This window comes from Seriola dumerili, unplaced genomic scaffold (genome assembly GCF_002260705.1).
Source record: "Seriola dumerili isolate Sdu_G_001 unplaced genomic scaffold, Sdu_1.0 BDQW01000025.1, whole genome shotgun sequence".
NCBI lineage: Eukaryota > Metazoa > Chordata > Actinopteri > Carangiformes > Carangidae > Seriola > Seriola dumerili.
In genome coordinates, this window is record NW_019174280.1 from 11,734,130 (window position 1) to 11,743,383 (window position 9,254).

The window sequence follows — 9,254 nt, forward strand, 5'->3', positions numbered from 1 at the left end:
CTCCTCCTCCACCTCCACTGAAGTTCCCTCGGTCTGAGCTAGTCCTGAACGGGCTGAACTCCTGAATTCTCCTTCATCCTTTCAGGCCTCCTCTTCGCTGATAGCAGTCACTGGAAACAAAAACACAATCATGATAGTGAATTAGAAATCTATGTGCTGTGCTCTCTGAAGGCATGTTGTCATTTTCTCATACAATGTTTTGTTTAAAGAAATCCCTACATAAAAAGACTAGGCGATAATTCAGTATAATATTAATTAACTTTCAATTGGAGTTGCATCAAGAAGATTTAATTACATTGTGTCACTGTTGCACAAAATGTTGTTGTGGAAAATGAATCCAAGCAATATGTAATTAAAAACCAACAAAATGACTTACTGAAAGTTTTTTTTTTTTTTTTACACATTGAAAGCTTTGTCTAATGTAGTGCATTATAGTAGAACAAAATTCATCATATTTTACATGTAATTATACATATATTTTCTATATTGTGATATACATTGAGATCTCTATATGTGGAAAATTGGATATTAATTCAGTACTGTGATATCGATCTAAACCAATGGCCCCTAACCAAAATCGGTCACCAGATAAATGTGAGGTGTCAGAAAAGAATATAAAGGAGAGGAAAGCAAAAAAATTATATATTTATTATTTAAACTAAATGTACGGTGAATCCCATGTATTACTGGGTAAACGTTCCTCTTTAAGCTTCTCATATGATCCAAGTAGAACAAGGAAAAATATTCACTTTTTGGTTTGGTCACAACCAGGAAATATGTAATGGCTTCGTAAGGGGGTTGCAAACCAAAAATGTTTTATTATGATAATTAAAAGAAAAACAGAGAGAGAGAGAGAGAGAGAGAGAAAGAGAAAAATAAGAAAAAAATAGCTTTTTTCATCTATTCTTATTTTCCTGACTTTGCTCAAATCTTTGCTCTTTTCTTGCGAATCTCTGTGCGATTTAAATATCACAATCACTAGAAAAAAAATCCCTATTCGGTTGAACAGATATCAACCGTGAGACATATGCAGTAGACATTTCTGAATTTTAAGGGATCACAGGCCAAAAAGGTTGGGAACTAATGCTCTAACCCATGTTGTCCAGCCTGACATTAGTGTCATATCCACAATTTACCATATAATCAGCCTCATCTTGCTTTAATTCATATCTGCAGTCATGTTCTCTTTTGAACTTTGATTCTCTTTTGAACCTTTTTTTTATTTCATGTAGAGAAACCTCTCTGTGAACCCCATGTACATGAATATAAATGTTTTCTATGAACTCTTTCTTTCCCCTCTGGCTGCAAATTCGGAGCCACATTATATAGAACAACAACAGCAAACAGGACTTTCACACAAACACAGATACTGTAGCTCAATCTGCCCTATGATGTTTAATTTGTGATATCTTCATAGTTAGCAGCCATATTCATATTTAATCACTGCAAATCTGCTCCACATAAATAAAAGATATATTGTGTATTAAACAGCGCATTCAGTCTCTTCTAGGGTTTTGTTGGTAAACAGAGGCTTGAGACCTGACCAGGCCTGACGCCAAGTCATATTTACTCGAAACAGAAGCAGACCAGGACCTCATTTTGAAATTTGACCTTTTGAATAATGTCACAAAAATAGCAATTCGTGAGACAAGCTGCTACACCATTTCACTCCTAGACCTCTATTCAAAGTCATTTATATGAAATAAAATATGGAGGTTTGGATCTCTGCACCCCCGGCCACCCCTTCGTACAGCCTCGGACATGAGCAATAAGGTCACAGCGTCATGCGACACAAAGAGCAGATGGATGAGAGCGCTGTGACTGGTTTGACAGAGAGAATCGGGGGAGATGGAGGGTGCGGGTGAGGCAGAGGAGAGGCGATGATAGACAGCACAGACAACTCATTCTGTCTCCATTAGGCAGCAGCGAGCTTTCGTAATCAGGCCCAGAGAGCAAAGAGAGCATGAGGTGATGAGGTCATATAAACCCCAGACCAATTAAAATGGCTCTCTCCATATCGACACTACGTCAAATCAGACCATGGAGTTCGACATGAAATATGATATGATTATATATTATCATCTATTTAAAGATCTGAAACAGTTCTCTAATTGTGTAATTGCAGAAAAAAAGTTCAATCTGTGATCTCAAAAAGTAATGCACTTCTTATAGGAAACCAGCCAGAGGCAGGCTATAACTACAAGAGCTACTATCATTCTTTAAACAGGGGTGCACAAAGAACCTGGATTTATGTAACACTGCAGTGCCTAACCTGCCTTCTTGCACAGAGACTGAGAGTTAGAGTTGTATTTATATTCCAGTCATATGGATATGTTCAACTCGACATGAATAGCAGGCTCTCCCTGCAGCAGCACATCACTGAATATGGTCATTTTAAGAGTAAAGAGAAGACATTCCTGCGCTTTGAGAAGTTGGCACCATAAACCAATGATTAGATGATGCACGGTTTTTTTTTTACCTCCTTCACTGTATCTCTGCTGGAAATTCTACATCACAGTAGTTTGCCACTGACAACAATATGGGTACAGAAGTGCGACGGCTGTTTTATGAAGGGATTATCTGTTAAAACTGCCTTAACATTCGTGTAAGAAAAGATCCTCTTTGAACAGATCTTTTGGAAATCTTTAAAAAAAAAAAAAAAAAAAAAAGCCAAATATTTAAATAAGTTAATAGAAGAAACATTAGATACAATAAACAAGGTAAAAGAATAAATTTAATAGCTTGTCCACACAACTTCTAAAAAAACTAGTTCAATATGAGCTGGCTAGATGACCGCTGTTTGGGAACATGTTTGAAGCTTACTGTCTCACAACCCAACACAGGATACAGTGACAAAGTCTGAGCTACAGCAGGGCACACAACTCCCACTTCAAAAGTTGGGGTCACAAGTTGCAGTTTTCAGCCTTTGATGTTGTCTTTCCATTTAAGTTTGACCATTACACAGCCATCGGTCACAAACTTTTTGGGTTCAGTTGTATTTGTTCACAGATCCACCGGCAACTCTTTAGTTTTCCCAACATGTAGTAAGTGAAAACTGCTGTCCAGATCTCTCATGGAAAACTATGTTTGCGGACAATAAAAAAAAAACACAAAGCAAGGAATGCATTCTGTTGAATAAAGCCATCTGTAATAAAAAAAAGAAAGAGCACCACAGCAACAATTTGAAAGGGTTTCCCTTCCTTTTCAAAGTCTTCCACTACATTTCTTTCACCAGATGCAGCTTTTCTTCGTTTTCTACAGTTAGTAGCTTACAGTGATAAATTCTTTATCTAAGCTGTACATTCACTTGAATTTTCCCAACATCCATATTCCATGGCAACATACTTTCTAAGCCCAAACACAGGAACCAAAGCACCGACCTCTGTGCTGTTTATTTATAGCAATAAATCCAACATATGAAGGCATCAAAAGCGCATAACCCACTCAAGAGTTCAATTCACACGCCACGAACATACTATTTCTGTAGTGTATCTACGTCTACACACTCCATATACACGCCTCAAGCACACACAGGCACCCTGACATGTGCACAAACAGACGCACACACAGACACACGGACAGACACACGGAATTGAGTGTTCTTAAAATACAGCTCAGTGGGCTTCAGCCAGGGCTTATCGCTCGACACTAAAGACGGATAGCCAAGTAATTACGACAACACAATTCGCTGCCTAGCGACTCAGATAAATTCCCACTGTGAGGGAACGAAGTTTTTCATCAGAAAGTTCAGAATTAAAAGGCTTCCTCTTCCCAATCCTCACTTCTCGTACACAGCAGAGCAGAGATAAAGCCGTTGGTGTGAAATCAGATCGTACAGAACATTATAACATCTCAAAGTCTACATGATAAAATGACAGTCAGTAACCAAACACAATAATGGTATATGGTAATAATGGTAATAATAAATAATGAGGGATTTTTTCCTGAGTTGTTGAAATACTAATTTTGGTGTTTTACTAGGAGATCGATTATTTTTACTCAAATCGGACTGAATCAGTTTTTATAGAAATAAAAGACTATACTCAACATAACATTATACAGCCATTGCATTTCTCTGCAAAATTTGCTGTGTTTTGGCACTGGCTCTGGTCCGTACTTAACTGCCAGATTTGACTCGGATTTAGGGGCTCAGACTGGGGTCAGTTTGGGCTGAAAATCAGCTCCGTTTAGCTACTAAACTACTCAGACTAGTTTTGGATCAGTTGTGGCCCCCAGAATCAGCCAAAGTATTCTGGCAGGTCAGCTTGAGACTGCAAACTAAGTGCACTGAAGTAAGATCAACGCTGGGCCAAACATTTTTAACTACATAGGTAGACTTACAAGTTTTTCCTCAACTTCTGACTAAAGCTTCCATTTATCACAAATCATGTTCCTTCTCTTCCAGTTGTCCTGTTCACAATCTGTGCAGAGCATCCTTACATTGTTATAGATCATCATCATCATCATAATCTGGAATCAGATCGTCCACCCATCAAAAACTCCAGAAACAAAGACCACTGACTTACACACCCACACACACACACACACACACACACACACACACCTGAACAGACGGGAACCCACGTTATTATGCACATACACATTTGAATTATGGGACTGCGGAGACGGAAATGGCACAAGAAGCTTCTGGATGAGTAGATGCTGTTTTGTCTTCTACAACCAGCGGCTATAATAGAAACAAACAGGACATTTCTGTTTACGCTGAAACTTCTGTATATAGTCACAGGCAAAACTTGTAGCGAAAAAACAGACGCTCGCGGGACATCAAAAGCCAAACACATTCAGTGGGAGCGTTTGTTTTAACCTCTTTAACCTCACTGACCCACCGAAAGGTCAGTCGTCACATAGACACGTTTGCTTCTTGATTTTGCTTCAATGAAGTGTTGTAACAAGCAGATGAACCTCACATATATACGACCCAGGGTTTCCCTCGATTTTAAGGGAAAACTGGGGTTAAACTCGCGTAAAAAGTTGCAAGCAAAAAAAAAAAAAAATAGAACTAAGTTCAACTACAATGAGATAAAGTGCAACCAGTGTCATTCAAACACACATGTCCAAAAACATTGTGGTGTCAATCTCTGGTTACTGATCTCAAACCCAAGAATGCTGTGTCAAAACAAGCATCCAGGCTCACAGATAAACTAATATTGAGGCATACCCTTATATCTAAGGTATAAAAATTGAACTTATTTAGTTAAGTTAACCGTACGACCTCTCTCTAAATATAATGTATGCAATGACGAGACAGTGGGGAGCAAGAGAAAAATGTCCTGTCCTCTTTAATGTCCCTCTGAAAGCTCGAGGGAAGACAGTTAACAACAGGAGGCACGGACGCAGATGCTGCTCGGAAAGAGAGAGAGCACATCTCCAGTTTACAGCTTAATGGTCTTCTTTTCTCTTGAATGACGATGTTGATGTGTGCGTGCGTGTGCGTGTGTATGTGTGTGTGTGTGTGTGTGTGTGTGTGTGTGTACAGTATAAAATGCTCCTGAGGCCAAAGACACACTTAAAGATTTGACCTGCCTTCTTTACACTACGGGACTCTGGCGCTCCTTTGATGTTTCACTCTCTCTGCCACAGAGAATGAACAATCCGATAAAACAGCCTTTAACAGGAATTCAAATTCTTAAGGCGTCTTTAGGGATTACAGAGAATTAAAGGACAAACAACAAAATATGTCCTAGAACTTTCTTTCTGTGCCAGAGAGCAAATAAAATCACCCTCCATTCAGGCAGAAATTCTAACCTAAATCTCATATTTGATGACTGGGAATAACTGTGATCAAACTGTAACTATACATCAAGTCGTGTGTCATATTTATACAGCAGTGCGTGAGCAAAATGTGCTGTTATGTGTTTGGGAAACACCTAGTCCTTCTGGGAGTTGAGTAGCCACACCACTGGAGAGGGTAAAAATCAATCATGTTGAACTGGGTCCCACAGGAGAATGAAACTTTCAGAAGAAAAATAACCCGCTTTACTCCTGGAAGAGAAATCCTCTGTGGAGCAGCCCTGCAGTTCTCCAGCAGGGGGTATAATTTACAGCAGACGTAGGTCATATAAAACAGCTCAGCTCAGCTCAGCTCATTTCTTCTTAACTTGCCCACTGAATTTATGATATGATATCAATTTATATAGGCTATAGACTAGCTATCATTATCAAGTCTATCGCTCACAGTGTAATATGTGAAGTTACAATAAATCATGAATCATGAGAGCAGGAGGTGGATATTCACTGTCAAACTCAGGATGACTGTAACAAGATGGCTGTGTGACCTTGTGACCTGCTCAACCGCCTCACAACTGTGGCACTCATTCCACGTGCTGTCAGCTACAACACCGCACAAAAACAAAAGCTTCAGCCTCAACCGTAAGTCTTAATTTACAACAGCAAACCCTTGTTTTTTTTATTTCTTTCAAACAGAGTAAAGAAAACCGACCTCTTGGCCGACAGCGTCGCAGGACATCAATGTACAAAGGCTTTGGCTGGAGCCTTGTTTGTTTTTACCTCCTGACATGATTCAGCATATGCTCAATCGCACCAATTTCAATCTGCCAACAAAAGCAGCACACACTCAGGCACGTTTCCACAGAAACACAGAAGTAGCATAGGTAAAAATAAGGGTCTGTTTATTTTGTCATTAGCAAGTTGTATAAAACTCATCTTAGGCTTTGAAACTTTTAACATTTAGTCTGTGTTACAAATTTAGGACGCAGAGTTAAGACATGGGCATTTACCAGGCAGGGAATGTCAAAAATTGAAATTATGCTACTGTTGCATGATGGGAAATGTAGGATCCCGTGTTTCTGCAGCATGACCCATACTTGCAACTAAAAGTCAGGGTATCTTGGGCTCTGCTGCCCCAATTTTGTTGATCTGAATCTTGTGAGTCCCACAATTTCATGGAAGTGCAATACTAAATTACTGGATCCCATTTAGGATACTCATCTCGGCATCTTTATTATTTGCAGGTAGCTACTGAAAATAATAAAGCAGCTCATTCTGTTTGTTGCTTCCAGATGTGTATTATCATTAATTTACCTACAGGTGAAGATAATACTCAAGGCAGAGAGAGAGGCAACTGGTTAAAACACATCAAATTTGAGGGAGTGACACTTGACCTGTACAGATGGTCATCTTCGTGTCACGAGAATGTGAGATTAATCTGACTTAATCTGACCTGTTTACACTGGAAACATAAAGGAGATGCAGAAGAGCTGTCATGACGTTCAGGTTATCAAATCAAACTTTCATTGCATTTCTCAAACCTGGACAATAATAAGTAGGTGATCCCGTGCATGTCTGCAGCACAGTCTTAACTGTTTGAAGGTATAGCCTCTCTGACTCCACAAATGGCTGCATGTAGGTTAGAGCCTATGGAATAGCACTCCTCTAAATGACAGATGAAAATATCAATGGCAGATGGGATTATTACACAACTAGCATCTGCCCCAAAGCAGTTTCTCCTTCTTTGAAATGCCAAACAGGGAAGAGACTATTGCCATGAGTTGTTTTTTTGGGGGGTTTTTTGTCCCTCTAGATTCTTTCTTTAATCACCACCATATTATCTCAGTTTGGAGGCGTTTTTTCGAGGATGACACTTGTTAACAAGCTGTTGCTATGGATAAAAAAATAATAGTAAATAAATAAATAAAAAAGACGGTCAGTCTGATGTTGAGTTCATCCTCTATGGAGGGAAACCCGATGATACACCCTATTAAAGAAATATCTGTTGACTGGACACAAGCCCACATCAGCAATGCGGGTTTCAGAGGCATGAGAGTGACCTCAGCCTGCCCACACACACTGTGTCCTCCGCGGCATCCCTGACAATAATATTCTGCTTCTGTACCATGTGGTGCTCAGCACTGAGTCTTACTGACCTCTAGCAGCCCGTAGCCTACTTTATAATATTGAATAACGTCTATATAAGGGATTAGATTTGATATATTATATTACTGTAACCTATAATGGTGTGGAATTTCACAGCAGCGCTACAAGTCTTCTTAGTCTATTATAACTTACTAATCCATATATTTCTTTTAACTCTACAGCTTAAATGACACAAATGTTATTCCACCAAATCCTCCAATACACCATATAGGGAGACAGGCCTATAGTGTATATGCTATATATTGTGGATGCAAGTGTAAATTAAAGGTGTTAAATAAAAGCGAACAAAATCAAAGGCGGCCATACATAACCTCTACACTTATTTAGAGGAAATATTTACACACTTTCACTCATCCATTTTAATCATTTCAAGGGAGGTCTGTTCGGGGCATCAGTATGCTATTGCAGGGAGTGGCATGTTTAATAGGCTACGTATTCGCATTCACCTCCACCTCCATGTACCTATCCCTCATGGACAGGAGGAATAACAACAACAAAGGCGTCTAAATGCGCATTTTGAAAGTCTGCACAGGCAAGCAGATAAATCACACAATAATTTCTATTACGTAAACGGTATCTTACCTCTCTGCACGGCGCCTTCTCTTTGCAGCGTAGAATCAACAACTGGCTCCTCCCCTTGAGGACCAAACAGTAGCACAGAAATCTCCCCGTCTCCTCCTCCTCCTCCTCCTCCTCACTGCTGCGCTGAAAACATAAATGACCGGCAAACACTGCAGAGAGGGTGGGTATGATGACAAAGTCCAGTCCGGTGCAGGAGAGAACCGAGGAGAGGAGATCCGCGGTGAGGAGCGGAGAGCCTTCCCCCGGTACAGCAGCATCCCCGTGGCTTTGCTGCGCGGCGGCGGCGGCGGCGGCGGCGTGAGGGGAGGCACACTGCAGTGACATGAACCAATGGGATGACGCAGAATCCCAGGATCTCCTATTCATAAATGCCCAGTCCCTTAAAACACAGTGGTTGTCACATTGTTTTCACTGCCAAATATACACAAACGACATCTGCTTTCTGTTTTGTCCCAAGACAAAATATAAACTGTTTTTTTGTTGATTAATATTGAAGGTACATCCTACAGGCCCAGTGCTCACAAGAGGGAAAGATGAATGTGGTTCTCTCTGTTTTGTTACTATCTCATGAGATCAGTAGCTAAAGTAAAAGGCAGCCATTCCATAGGGATCTCCTGCAACATCTTCCGAGACTTATGGGACTCACAGTTAAACAAACACTGCACTGTTTCTTTTGGCGTAAACAACACAGACACATACAACATACGTTAAAGGTGTGGAATTTCTCAGGAGGACAACCTATATATTTTTCCGGTTAG